The following is a 15,291-nucleotide window of genomic DNA, read 5'->3' as shown; positions in this document are numbered from 1 at the left end:
ATTAATTTATCACTATGCGTGACCAGTATGCGTCTCCCGTTCGAAAGGGCGAGCCGTCCTTTTGAATTGTCCAACATTATCCATGGATAGCGCGAGTATGTGTAGATTGGGTTTGTTTTCCCGTATGTTGTGCTCTGGATCCGATGCAGAATTTCGTTAGTGCCTCCCTGTTGTTCTCCGGATGCACATCCTCTCTGTTTATTGCAGAGACGTGTATCAGGAGAACAGCGGGGAGGTGCTGCCGAAATTTTGCGTTGGATCCAGAGCAAAGCATGGGAAAACGAACCCAATCTACACATACTCGGGTGGGATTAGGACCTATCTTTACCTATTAGCGTGTAGGTTGCCTGGATGTAATAAAAATGGCGAACCTGATTAACCGATGAATATAAATGCTAAATTATATATAAATATATTTCTTCTGTCTTTAGTAGCTAGGCAAGCTGAGTGATCGTGCGTGGATGTATACTGGTCACCCTAGTCAGAAAGAGATGACGAAAGAATGGTTTGTAAAAACAAAGGAATATGTGAAAGCCGCATTCGCAAATGGCCAGGAAAGAAACTATTGCCCCTGTCTTGGATGCGACAACTATAAAAATACGACAGAAGCTATAATGATTAAACACCTGCATAGGAGGGGTTTTAAGCCTAATTATACGGTGTGGACATTTCATGGTGAGTCTATACAACGCACAAGAGCTGAGGTGGTCCGTCGTCGCACGGACGAGCATGGTACCGGGATCGAAGACATGGTGCAAGACTTTGATGATGCTCGGGATTCGGAAGATGAGATGGAGGAATCTGCAAAGGCCTTTTATGAAATGTTGGAGTCTTCAAAACGTCCTCTCCATGAGCACACTGAGCTCTGTCAGTTGGATGCAATTGCACAAGTAATGGCTCTGAAGGCTCAGTTCAACTTGGGAAGAGAATGCTACGATGCGATGATGACACTATTTGGACGCTTCCTACCCAAAGGCCATGTCATGCCTGCAAACCTGTACCAGTCGGACAAAATACTTTGTGTACTTAAGATGCCCTATGAGAAGATAGATGCATGTGAGAAAGGATGTGTCTTATTTAGGAAGGAGTATGCACACTTGGACTATTGTCCCAATTGCGAGTCTTGCAGGTATCTTGTGGTAGACAACGGTATGGGTGAGAAGAGGCAGACCAAAATCGCAGTTACTGTTCTTCGGTATATGCCAATCATACCAAGACTTCAACGTCTTTTCATGGTCGAAGAGACAGCCAGACAGATGACATGGCACAAATTGGGCAAAAGAACTGAACTAGATGCGGATGGGAATAAGATGGTGGTACACACATCGGATGGGGAAGCGTGGAAACATTTTGATGGATTGCATCAAGATAAAGCGGCAGCTCCAAGGAATCCTCGAGTCTGCGCCACCACGGATGGTTTTAATCCCTTCGGCATGACGGCAACCCAATATAGTTGTTGGCCTGTATTTGTCATTCCACTCAATCTCCCCCCCCCCGGGGCAGATTATGCAAAGAAAGAACATATTTCTGATGTTGATAATTCCAGGGCCCAATTATCCTGGGAATAATATGAATGTGTACCTGCAACCGCTTAAGGATGAATTGGAAGAAGCTTGGGATAATGGGGTCAAGACATACGATGCCGCTAGAAAAGAAAACTTCAAAATGCATGTGTGGTACATGTACTCTATGCATGACTTGCCAGCGTATGCGCTATTCTCTGGATGGTGTGTGCATGGAAGGTTCCCGTGCCCCCAATGCAAGGCAGCTCTTCAGTTTCATTGGTTGCAGGAGGGTCGACAGTATTCTTGCTTTGACTTGCATAGACAGTTCCTGGATCCTGACCATCAGTTCAGAAAAGACAAGAAGAACTTTACCAAAGGTAAAGTTGTCAAAAACTTGGCACCACCTGCGTTCACACGCCAAAGATCCTGGATCAGTTAAACGCCCTCGAGCCTGATCCAGAGCGTCCAGGGTATTTCAAGGGGTATAATTCAAAACACGCCTGGACTCACAAGCCATGCTTCTGGGATCTGCCTTACTTCAAAGACCTCCTTCTTCCACACAATATTGACATGATGCACACTGAAAAGAATATCGGAGAGGCTATTTTTGGTACATTGTTCGACATATATGGGAAGACAAAGGATAATACTAAGGCTAGAGTCGATCAAGAGACACTATGTCATAGACCGTTACAAAACATGCGAGAAGGCAAAGGAAAGCAGAAGTGGTCGAAGCCAAAGGCCTAGTTCAATCTTGGAAGGCCAACTATGAGGGAAATTATCTTGTGGGTCAAAATGCACTTGATGTTCCCCGATGGGTATGCAGCGAATCTAAAGAGGGGAGCGAGTCTTGAAAAATTAAAAATCTTTGGTCTCAAGAGTCATGATTGGCACATATGGCTAGAGCGGGTAATGCCGGTGATGTTACGTGGCTTTATTCCTGAGGATGAATGGCTAGTACTGGCGGAGCTGAGCTATTTCTTCTGTGTTCTTTGTGCGAAAGAATTGTCGCCTGGGTGGTAGAAGACATGGAGGAGTTTGCACCGGAGTTGTTGTGCAAGTTAGAGAAGATCTTCCCACCGGGCTTCTTTAATCCAATGCAGCATTTGATTTTACATCTACCGACCGAGGCAAGATTGGATGGGCCCGTGCAAGATCGTTGGTGCTATGCAACTGAGAGGATGCAGAAGACCCTTTGAGCTAAATGTAAAAATAAGCATAGAATTGAAGCATCGATGGCTGAGGCATTCATTACTGAGGAGGTGGCAAACTTTGTGACAGCACACTACGAAGCCAAAAATCATCATTTGCATAATCCGAAGACTCGGCACAATGATGCAGACCCTAAAAAAGGTGGGTCCAACCTCAGCCTATTCAAAGGGCAGCTCGCACTAGCCGGTGCTTCGAAACCAATAACGTTGGATGTCGAAGAATGGCAGAACATTTCGTTGTATATCTTCAACAACCTAACAGAAGTGCGGCCGTACATCGAGTGAGTTCTCGACACATTTTCCTGTAACTTCTAATTCATTTGAACTGCTCTTATTCCCGGATATTTCAAACAGCCGTTACGTCGCCAAATTCTCGGATGGTGCGGTGATCAAAAATGATTCCGTCGAAGAGTATGAGCTTCTATCAAAGACAGGAGGCGGCTATCCCGGTTTCATCTCTTGGTTCGAACAAACGGTAATTATCAATAATGGACCATTTCATTTCTTGGTCTAACTTGTGGCTAATGCAACAATCGTTTCGTATTAAACTTGTAGGCTAATTCAGAGTCTATGGACGCCGAATTGAGACAAGTCGCTAATGGTTTTGACTATAAGGTCCGTTCATTTGAGAAATACAACATCAACGGGTATCTCTTTCGTACCTTTGGCAAAGAGCTATCTATGCCCGACCGGAAATCTACAAATTGTGGTATCTCTGCTATCGGCGAAGGTGTTATCGAGTATTATGGGAGAGTTGAAGGAATTTATGAACTTCAATTCTATGGTGAAAACCCACCGAACGTCGTAGTCTTCAAATGTTATTGGTTCCAGCCGAAGGAGACTAGAAGGACTCATGAACATATAGGACTAGTCGAAATCAATCCAAACACCCATTTAGATGTTCCCGATGTCTATATTATGGCTCAACAGGCGACCCAAGTTTTCTATCTACCGTGGGCATACCAAACGGATAAGAATCTGGAAGGTTGGTATGTTGTTTATGAAGTGCCGCCACATGTCAGACCACCTCTCCCAAATGAACAGGATTATGAACCTCACATTAACCCAGACACATATGATGGAGAATTCTTCCAAGAAACACGTCTTTCCAAGAAACGTTTCAAGAACCGCCGTGCTTCACCCAAGAACATGGAAGTAGACAGCGACAATGAATCCGACTCCAGCCCTGAGCCGGAACCAGAAGACCTGGAACTCGTAGAGGTTACTGATGTGGATGACATGTCAATGCTTCAACGATTAAAGGAAGGCCTTTCACAACTTCACGCCGTTGAACCCGACGAGCACGTCATTCATGAAGACATGCGTGATAGTGATGATGATGATGATGCATTTATTGATGATGATTATTAGTTTGTAAGATTCACAACTTAAATTATATATATTTTAATCTTTATTATTCATGTACATATTATTATTCATGTCAGTTGTTCAATTTTTTTATGTTGTACTACTTTCTTTTAATCTTTATCATAGCAGGTCACCATGTGTTGAAAGATGGTGGGCGCTGGTCCAGATCGCTCGACGGGTTCTTCTGAGGCGCCCCGCACGAGGGGTGGTACTTCCCTTCCACCCCTATCTCTCCGTAGAGCCTTGGCAGACAGTCTGTCGACACCACCCGTGGGTTCTTCTTCGTCGGCGGCATTGCCCACTGGGAGAGGTGCTGGTCGGGTAGGGAAGAAGGGGAAGGGTACATCGAGAGGTGGTGGCCGCGGAAGATCCAGGAGGACTTTTGACCCGTCCTCGCCACCACCACTAGCTCATTCACCCGAGCATAGGACTACTATGGTCGACCCGTTTGCGAAGGAGGCTACGGGGACTCCGTTCCACGAGCCTGGTGTTGACGGGCATTCGTCCCATGAGACTCCGGTCCACGAGCATCCTCGGTTCGAGGTGCCTTCGGCCCACGAGACTACGGTTCCGGAGGCTTCACCCAACGTGGAGAGGCCCGGATGGGAGACCTGGCCGGATCGGACCGAGTTGCCGGATTGGACCGAGGGTCCGGGTGGCTCAGGGGGCGGGGATGGCGGGGATGAGCTTACGGATAGTGAGGGCGATGTGCAGGTGGACGGTGCCACCGTGTACAAGCGTGGTAGTACACGTCTCCCGGTCGTGCCGGCTACCCGCGAGCACAGGCCGGTGATTAAACCTGAAGGAGATAGGTAAGTACATTTACTCTTTTTTTAGCTTTTGCCTTCAAGTTTGTTCAAATATCTAATGTGTTGACCTTATCATACTGCAGGGGATGGGTACACCCTCTTGGAGTCAGCAGGCCGAACTCCATCCTTGGTGTGCTTTGCCGGACAAATTTCCCGGGGTTTGTCACGCTGCCTGGTGAGGGTCAGGTTCCTACACTAGGATTTTCCTGGGAGCACTACGAGGCTGTGCAGGCCCCGCCGGAGGGGATTATAGATGGTGTCTTGTGCCACACGAGGGCCGAGATGGTGATCAAGAGCTTTTGGGTAAATTATCCTTTTACAGAATCTAAAATTAACAATATAGCTAATTATTGCACAAATCGGTGTTTTCACGTTTGATTGCAGACCTTCTATAGGTGTGAGGATGTATATGAGGAGGAGGCGGCCAGGGTTCTCGAGGCCGAGTGTAGGCAGTTACTATAGAACTTACGCCATGAGGCTCGGCCGCAGGCTATTCGAGATTACTACGCCACGCGTGGTATTAAGAAGCAGAAGAAGGATCGCCGCGGAAAGTTTCTGAAGAAGGAGCAATACATGAAGGTAATTACCTATTCTTAAGTCCTTCTACGTAGTTTTCTTGATTTCATTCATAGGTGTAGCGCTCAAAATTCTTTCTAATAACTTACAGGTGCCCCCGAGATGGTGTGCGGATAAGATGGATTGTTGGGAGGCGTTGGTTGATGAGTGGTGCACAGGCAGCTGGCGAGCCGTCCACGAGAATGCGAAGGATCGGCGTAGCCAAATGGTTGGTGTGCCACACCATCAAGGCAACGCCAACTTACTTCAGTTCGGACGAAACTGGGTATGTGATTTTCTTCATGATTCATGCAATTCATTCTTCATGCTAAAATTTTGTTCCTCTCTTTTAGGCGCATCACAATAAGACGGAGATGCCACACTTGTACGACCTTTATGGCATGGCCCATACTGCCTCGTACAAGAAGGCGAAGGCATTCTCTGAGTCTGACCTGGATGATCCCAATAACTTCACCAACATATCATCCCACCAGAAGCTCGTGGCATACAGGGACGCGGGGAAGGCTACGAAAGGGGATGACTTTAACCCTAGCCAGAAACCTTTGGATCCAGAGCTGGTGATGATATCTCGTGGCGGGAGGCCCCATGCCTCGATGGCCATTGGATATGGGATAATACGTTGTCCACTCACTCTCCCGGAGATCAAGGCACGCCAGTCGAGCAGCTGTCCTGAGATAATGCGTCATCCATGGCCAGTCGATCTTGCCATCAAGGTTAGTTGTACGGACTAAGAACACTTTCATCCATTTCATTATGTGTGTCACCATAGATCATTACTTTGGTAACGAGGAATGGTGTTTCAGGCTGCTCTTCAGAAAGAGAGATTGGCAAACCAGGCTGCTCTTGAGAAAGAGAGATTGGCAAGCCAGGCTTCTCTTGAGGCTGCTCTTGAGAAAGAGAGATTGGCAAGTCGGGCTGCTCTTGATGAGAGAGACCAGACCACGGCATGATTGATTGAGGAGGAGAGGTCCCGGAATGAGGCGGGTCAACGGGTCCTGTACGAGATTTTTGTGGTAAGTTTTTTTTCACATTAGCCAAATCATGTGTGTAATGTCTGTTTCATTACTAACTAATACGACCCACTCTTCAGGGTCTGTGCGAGAAGAGCGGTCAAGTCCCTCCGCCGATGCCCATCTTCTCTTCGATTGGCACGGTGAGTTTCATTATAAACTAGTATTAGTAATTGAGTGTCATCATGCTAACTGAGACATTGCAAAATATCTATTCTGCAGAATAACTCCCGAGCGGCATCGCACGACCCTTCTCCGGGTGTTTCTCCTCCTTGATGACCACTACGGTAAGTTTCTCTTCTCCTCTTTCATATTCTCCTTGCCTTAATTTCCCCAACAATGACATAATTAGCCCATTTAGCTCCAAAAATACATAGTTAGCTCATTTAGCTCCAAGAAGAGGAGAAGAGGAGAAGAAATAGGAAAAATGAAAAGAAAGAAGAAGAAGAAGAAGAAGAGAAGAAGTAGGAGTAGGAGTAGGAGGAGGAGGAGGAGAAGGAGGAGAAGGCCAAGGACCTTCTAGTCCTTCTCCTCCTCCTCCTCCTTCTCCCCCTTCTTTATTTCTTCTTCTTCTCCTCCTCCTCCTCTTTCTTCTCCTATTTCATATTCTCCTTGCCTTAATTTCCCCAACAATGACATAATTAGCCCATTTAGCTCCAAAATGCCATAATAAGCTCAAAATGGCATAAGAACCTTGGTTAGCTCATTAATATTATATACTTAGCTTGTTTTCCTCTAAAATGAGATAATTAGCCCATTTAGCTCCAAAAATACATAGTTAGCTAATTTAGCTCCAAGAAGAGGAGAAGAGGAGAAATGAAAAGGAAGAACAAAAAGAAGAAGAGAAAGATAAGAGAAGGAGAAGGAGAAGAAGGAGGAGGAGAAGAAGGAGAAGGAGAAAAAGGAGGAGGAGAAGAAGGAGAAGGAGGAGAAGGAGGAGAAGGAGGAGAAGGCCAAGGACCTTCTAGTCCTTCTCCTCCTCCTCCTCCTTCTCCTCCTTCTTCTTTATTTCTTCTTCTTCTCCTCCTCCTCCTCTTTCTTCTCGTCTTTCATATTCTCCTTGCCTTAATTTCCCCAACAATGACATAATTAGCCCATTTAGCTCCAAAATGCCATAATAACCTCAAAATGGCATAAGAACCTTGGTTAGCTCATTAATATTATATACTTAGCTTGTTTTCCTCTAAAATGGGATAATTAGCCCATTTAGCTCCAAAAAGACATAGTTAGCTAATTTAGCTCCAAGAAGAGGAGAAGAAATAGGAAAAATGAAAAGAAAGAAGAAGAAGAAGAAGAGAAGAAGGAAGAGGAGGAGGAGGAGGAGGAGAAGGAGGAGAAGGCCAAGGACCTTCTAGTCCTTCTCCTCCTCCTCCTCCTTCTCCTCCTTCTTTATTTGTTCTTCTTCTCCTCCTCCTCCTCTTTATTCTCCTCTTTCATATTCTCCTTGCCTTAATTTCCCCAACAATGACATAATTAGCCAATTTAGCTCCTAAAAGACATTATAAGCTCAAAATGGCATAAGAACCTTGGTTAGCTCATTAATATTATATAGTTAGCTTGTTTTCCTCTATAATGACATAATTATCCCATTTAGCTCCAAAAATACATAGTTACCTAATTTAGCTCCAAGAAGAGGAGAAGAGGAGAAAGGAAAAGAAGGAAGAAGAATAAGAAGAAGAGAAGAAGAAGAGAAGGAGAAGGAGAAGGAGAAGAAGAAGGAGGAGCAGGAGAAGAATAGAAGGAGGAGAAGGAGGAGAAGAAGGAGAAGGAGCCCTCCTTCTTCTCCTTCTTCTCTCCTCCTTCTTCTCCTCCTTCTTCTCCTTCTTCTTCTCTTCTTCTTTTTTCTTCTTCTCCTCCTCCTTCTCCTTCTCCTTCCCCTTCACCTCCTCCTCCTCCTCCTCCTCCTCCTTCTTGTTTTTCTTCTCCTTGTTCTCTTCTTGCTTCTTCTCTTTCTTCTTCAGTTTAGCTTATTTGTCATATATATGTTGTTGTTCTTCTTCTTCTGACTTTCTTATTCCCATTTTCCAGATTGGATGTACTACATGCATGGAAGCTGGCATTGGAGTGCTTTAGTTTCCGTTTTTATTTGAGTTGATGAACAATGTGGAACTATATGTATATGTATATATGGATGAACAATATATGTGCAACTATATGTATGTATATATGGATGAAACTTTGTATGTGTTGGTTCTTTTGATATATGGAATGTACGTTGATGAACAAATGGCATTGATGAGCTTTATATGTATATCATATATGTGTTGTGACCTATTTATCATATATGTGCTATGAATTATATGTATATATGATGTGAAATAGAAAAAATAAACAAAAATGTGACAATATAGGCTCTTTGTCGTCTGCCAGCTGATGGCAAAGGCCTTTGCCATCAGCTGGCCGACGGCAAAGGTGCCACGTGGCGCCCAGCTGTGCAAGATGGGCAGTAGCAGCTGGCCATATAGTATCTTTGTCGTCTGCTTCCAGGGGGCAGACGGCAAAGAAGAGGGCACAGAGGAGGGGGTGGAGGAGGTGGAGGTTGACGGCAAAGAAGAGGAGAGGGTAGGCAGACGGCACAGAAGAGGGGGGAAGCAGACGGCAGAGAAGAGGGGGGAGGCTGACGGCAAAGAAGAGGGGGGAGGCTGACAACAAAGCCTCGGTTAGCCCCTAACGGAGGCAACGCCTGTCGGCTGCCGTCTCGACCACTTTGCCGACTGCTCCTATGAAAAGCTGACGGCAAAGCTCTTTGCTGTCCGCTTTGGGGAGACAGACGACAAAGAAGCTACAATGCCGTCGTAGGCTGACGCAGAAATTTTGCCGGCCGTGAGATTCTTTGTCGTGTGTGATATTGTCTTTGTCGTCCGTGATTTACTCTTTGCCGTCTGTGATGGCAGACGGCAAAGAAGCTGATTCCTGTAGTGATATTGAAAAAATGATTTGATGATAGATATGTCTCCAAGAGAATTTAGAACTTTATCCCCTAAGGATGAATATGTAAGAATTACCTATCCCCCTGAATCATAGCATGTAGATATTGGGAGTAGGTAGGGTAAGACAAGTTCAATCAGAAGATAGTGCAAAAAAACATATCTGAAACAATTTTATCTCTCCCCCCATAATAGTAGTTCTCCTCCTCTTGTGTAAGCTTATTGGTTATATTTATCCTCCTTTATATAGTCTTATTGGAAGTTTATATTTCTCCCCCTTTGGCATTAATTGCCAAAAAGGTCAGAGGTAAGTCTCATTGAGAGAAAGGGATCCTTGATACTTCTCTCTTTGATGAGGGTTCCTTGAATATTTCTCCCCCTTAAGTAGTAGGTAAGGGTTCATTGAATGTTCTCCCCCTTTAATATGAATAAGCGTTCCTTGAACTATCTCCCCCTATGTTAGGGATCCTGGATGTTTCTCCCTCTTATATTGTGGGATCATTGAGGGTTTCTCCCCCTAGAAAAGTTTTCTCCCCTAGAAAATAATGCTAAAACTAATTTTGTTTCCCAAAATTTTCAGTAAGATCTGAGGTGGCAATGAAACATGGGATCATTGATAATCTTTCTCCCCCTAAGGCAAAAGTCCAAAAATATCAGAAAAACAAAGGCAGTGATAATATTGGACTCACCGAGGCAATGTGATTCGGTAGAACCGAGAATGAAAATTAGGCCTGTGGGAGAAATCGGTTGGACCAACTTTCCCATATCGGTGAAACCGAGTTCATTGAAAATCAACTCCTTAATTGAAAAAAGACAGATAATAATCTAAAGCTTGTTATAAGATGCCAATTATGAAAGAAAACATAAAACAACACCAAATTGTAAGTTATTATTATTATTATTTTGAAATATACATACATATAGATGAGAGTTGAATGGTTCCCAGGAAGTATGCAATGAAAAATGTGAACCATACAAGAATCTCCATCTAGATATAGGGCGGTGGCTAGGTCACCTATATTAGAGTATTTGACTTGAGGAGTCAAGCAAGACTGCTTGATCATAGGTCATACTCATCGTTAAGTGTCCCATTTTGCGCTGAAGCCCTTAATGTCTTCATATCACTTGAGTTGCTTTACCTCATGATTTGATGTAAATCTTATCAAGGATATGAGTACATAACTTTGAATGATGTTGATGACATGGTATGTAAGTGAACTTGTCGTGGATGCTCCAAGTTGATGAAGATCATCTTGAATTGGGAGCTATCCTTGTCATTTTGGTTCACTTTTCACCTACAATGGTTAGTCATGCAAGGAAGAACATAATACATCCAAATGACATGAGTGAATTTCATTATCATATAATTGACAAGGATATGATTTTGTTGTCTTCTTCCTCCATCTCCGATGAAGGAGTTACTGATACTTGGCCATGACAAGTTTTCTTTTGATGTGAGTTTATGGCAATCTTGTGGAGTGTATTGCTTCCAAGTACCTACAACAGGGTTAGATGCAATACAAGGGAGCATAGATTCCAAGATATAAGATAGTGTCATATCAATAGCATCAAGGAAAAGACAATCAAGCTCATGCCCTTGCATGCATCCGAGTGAGTCTAGCTCAAGTTTGAAGCATCACTGATGTTCAACTCGCTCCTCAAATGACAGAATACGTTCCCATCAAGTGGCTTGGTAAAGATATCAGCTAATTGTTTGTCGGTATGAACATGTTGAAGATCTGTATCTCCTTTACCAACATGATCACTAATGAAATGATGTCGCACTTGAATATGTTTTGTTCGAGAATGTTGAACATGATTATAGGCAATTTTAATAGCACTTTCATTGTAACACAACAATGGAACATTTTAAACATGAATGCCATGATCCTTAAGAGTTTGAGTCATCCATAGTAATTGTGCACAACATGATACGATGACTATATATTCAGCTTCGACAATAGATAAAGATACCGAGTTTTGTTTCTTGGATGACCAAGGCACAAGAGATCTCCCAAGAAATTGACATGTACCCTAGGTGGATTTTCTATCAACCTTGTCTCTGGCATAGTCTGAGTCAAAATAGCCAACAAGATTAAAAGAAGATCCCATGGGATACCATATGCCAAAATTTGGTGTATGTATCAGGCATCTCTTGATTATTTTTCACAGCCAATAGATGACACTCTTTAGGTGTCGCTTGGTATCGGGCACACATGCAAACACTCAACATGATATGAGGATGGGAGGTACATAGATATAGCAATGAACAAATCATTGATCGATAAACTCTTCGATCAACTGGTTTTTCCTCCTAAGCAAGGTCAATATGTCCACTAGTAGGCATGGGGGTTATCATACCTTTCCATTCTTGCATATTGAACTCCCTGATTAAGTCCTTGGTATACTTGGTTTGATAGATAAACGTACCTTCTCTCGATTGTTTGATTTGCAATCCAAGGAAGAATTTCAACTTGCACATCATTGGCATCTCATATTTCTCTGACATCAACTTTCCAAACTTCTCACTAAAATGTGGGTTAGTAGAACCAAAGATAATATCATCCACATATATTTGGCACACAGATAGTTCTCCATTAACTCTTTTTAGTGAATAAGGTTGCATCAATTTTACCAATTTCAAAACCCTTTTCTATGATAAACTTCGTTAGGCATTTGTACCAAACTCCAGGGGCTTGTTTAAGACCATATAAAGCTTTACAAAGTTTGTAGACATGATTAGCTTTCTTAGGGTTCAAAAATTTGGGGGTTGTTTGACATAAACCTCCTCGTCAATTTCACCATTTAGAAAAGCACTTTTGATATCCATTTGGTAAAGAGTGATATCATGGTGATTGGCATAAGCAAGAATAATGCGAATGACTTCAAGTCTAGCAACGGGGGCATAAGTCTCACCATAGTCCATACCTTCGACTTGCATGTATCCTTGGGCTGCAAGACGCGCCTTATTGCATACAACTTGACCATCTTCATCTTGCTTGTTCCGAAACACCCATCTTGTACCAATGATGTTTTGCTCGGCTTCGGGCTTTTCTCAACAAGTGTCCACACTTGATTCCTCTCAAAGTTGTGTAGCTCTTCGTGCATGGAATTCACCCAATCCGGGTCTTGAAGGGCTTCTTCTACCTTCAAAGGCTCAATGCTAGAGATGAAAGAATAATGCTCACAAAAGTTAGCTAAACGAGATTTAGAGAGAGTGATTCTCCCGGTTTGTATGTCACCGAATTTTTGATTCAACGGATGATCTTTGTCCACTCTTTCTCGAACTCTTGACAGCTTCTTCTTGTTGGATGGTTGAGCTTCTTCATCAACATCATCTTGCACGTTGTCATTGACGGTGCCATCTCCTTGAGGTGGTGGTGAGGAAGGTTAAGGTGGATCATCATGATGTACTTTCTCCTCTTCTTCATCATGTCATGTACCGCTTGTGGATGCCTCCATGTCGTTTTGTGGTTCACCTTGACGCGAAGTAGGAGCTTACACTTGAATTGATGAAGTACTTTCCTTCACCTCCGTGGGACGAATCTTGCTGATAGGTATATCTTGGATGGCTTCCGAAGGTTCCTTATCTCCTACATCATTTGGTAATTGTTCGACTTGCGAACCATTAGATTCATCAAACTTCACATCTACCGTCTCTTCAACTTTTCGAGTGAAGATGTTGTAGACACGGTAAGTGTGGGAGTTCGATCCGTAATGAAGTAGGAGACCTTCATGAGATTTAGGAGAAAATTTAGTGTGATGATGCTTATCAAGAATGTAGCATTTAGAGATGAATACTCGAAAGTTCTGAACTTGGGGTTTGCTACTGGTGAGTAGCTCGTATGTCGTTTTACCGTGAAGCTTGTGTGAGTAGAGTCGGTTTATGGTGTGACAAGTTGTTTCCACGACTTCTGCCCAAAAATGTCTTGGCGTCTTGTATTGGTCAAGCATCATTCTTGCCATCTCTATGAGAGTCTGGTTCTTCCTCTCAACAACTCCATTTTGTTGAGGTGTGTACATTGCCGAGAACTCTTGTGAGATACCTTCGTCATCAAGAAAAGTATCCACATTTGTGTTCTTGAACTCTGTTCCGTTATCACTCTAAACTTTCTTGATCTTCACTTTGTAAGCATTGGGACCAAAGAGATCCATGTGAAGTAGCTCGAGTGGCCTTCTTGTAGTCATGATGTTCTTCGCGGGATGACTTCCACCAACTTGCTTTCCTGCTTGACAAGCACTACAAAGTCCATCTTTGTCAAAGATAACATCTCTAACACCAAGAATATGATCAACTTCTGTCAAGGTGTAACACCCCGGACACACCCGCCGATAATCGATACTCCTGGCGGGATCTAGACTCGCCCCACATATCAATACTAGTCTCTTCTGCGCACTTTGTCCTCACTCATGCGCACCCGGGAACAACTTCCCGGTCGATCACCCATCCTAGAATTACTCCAAGCCGAGCACGCTTAATCTGGGAGTTCTCTTCGAATGGGCTCCCGGAAAAGAAAGAATTCCTTATTTATATGAGTAGTCTATCATCCCTAATAAGCCAGGCTATCACATACACCACCACTCACAGGAACCGACGTCCTCCTCGGGCCACAGGAGCGTTCCCTCTTGGCACAAACATTTGTGCATCCAGTCCAGTACATGTGCCATGACGTGTGCCACGACGGCTCACAAACGTCATGAACAACATGACTGCACACCTGTCCACAAACATCCTTATTTTGGCACGAGGGCCTCAACAGGGATAGAAGCGCATGTCGTCGTTTCGCAAGAATGGATATCGTTACAAGTACATGTACTAAAAAGAAGAGATATATGGAATTGGCTTACACTCGCCACATGCTACATCAAAGTCACATCAGTACAATACATAAACATCATGTAGAAGAGCAGGGTTCAACTACGGACGAAAAGAAACGATAAAAGAACGACGTCCATCCTTGCTATCCCAGGCTGCCGACCTGGAACCCATCCTAGATCGATGAAGAAGAAGAAGAAACTCCAAATTAACAACCATCGCGCTCACGTCTTAATATCACTTTACCTGAACCTGCAACTGGTGTTGTAGTAATCTGTGAGCCACAGGGGACTCAGCAATCTCAATTCCAAAGGTATCAAGACTAGCAAAGCTTAATGGGTGAGGTATGGTTAAGTGGTGAGGCTGCAACAAGCGACTAAGCATTTGTTTAGTGGCTACCTTATGAGTACAAGAACAAAGATGGGGGAGATTTACGCACAGCGGACGTGAACTACTAATGATCAAATGAATGATTCTGAACACCTACTTACGTCAGACATAACCCCACCGTGTACTCGATCGGAGAAGGAGCTCATGAAAGAGACAGTCACAGTTACACACTCAGCTGACAAGTTTTAGTTAAGTTAACTTCAAGTTATCTAGAACCAGATATTAAACAAACTTTCCACGTTGCCACATAACCACGGGCACGACTTTCCGAAAGATTTAACCCTGCAGGGGTGCTCCAAATAGTCCATCACAAATTACCACAAGCCGCATAGAAATCCTCGATCGCGAATCTCGCGATCTCGTCAGACTCCTTAGTGGAAAACCTCAACTCTAAGATTACCCAAAGCATCACCGGAATCCCGATGCACGAGACATTCATCAAAGGTAAAACTAATCCAGCAAGGCCGCATGTCGACAATCCCGATAGTAGCCGTGTATCTCGTTCTCAGGACACGACGGATTGTCCAAACTTCCGGTAGGCCAATCAGAGAGTTGCCCCTGGTAGCCACCGGCGGTTGAAAGGTTGGACGAACACTCATGCGGAGCACTGGCCCGGGGGTTGATTAAATTTCCTCGGGTTAATTACTCCCTATGTGGTTCATCAGTTATTAGGCAAATG

This window comes from Hordeum vulgare, chromosome 7H (assembly GCF_904849725.1).
Source record: "Hordeum vulgare subsp. vulgare chromosome 7H, MorexV3_pseudomolecules_assembly, whole genome shotgun sequence".
In the NCBI taxonomy this organism is placed as follows: Eukaryota; Viridiplantae; Streptophyta; class Magnoliopsida; order Poales; family Poaceae; genus Hordeum; species Hordeum vulgare.
Note: the sequence above shows the minus strand (reverse complement) of the source record.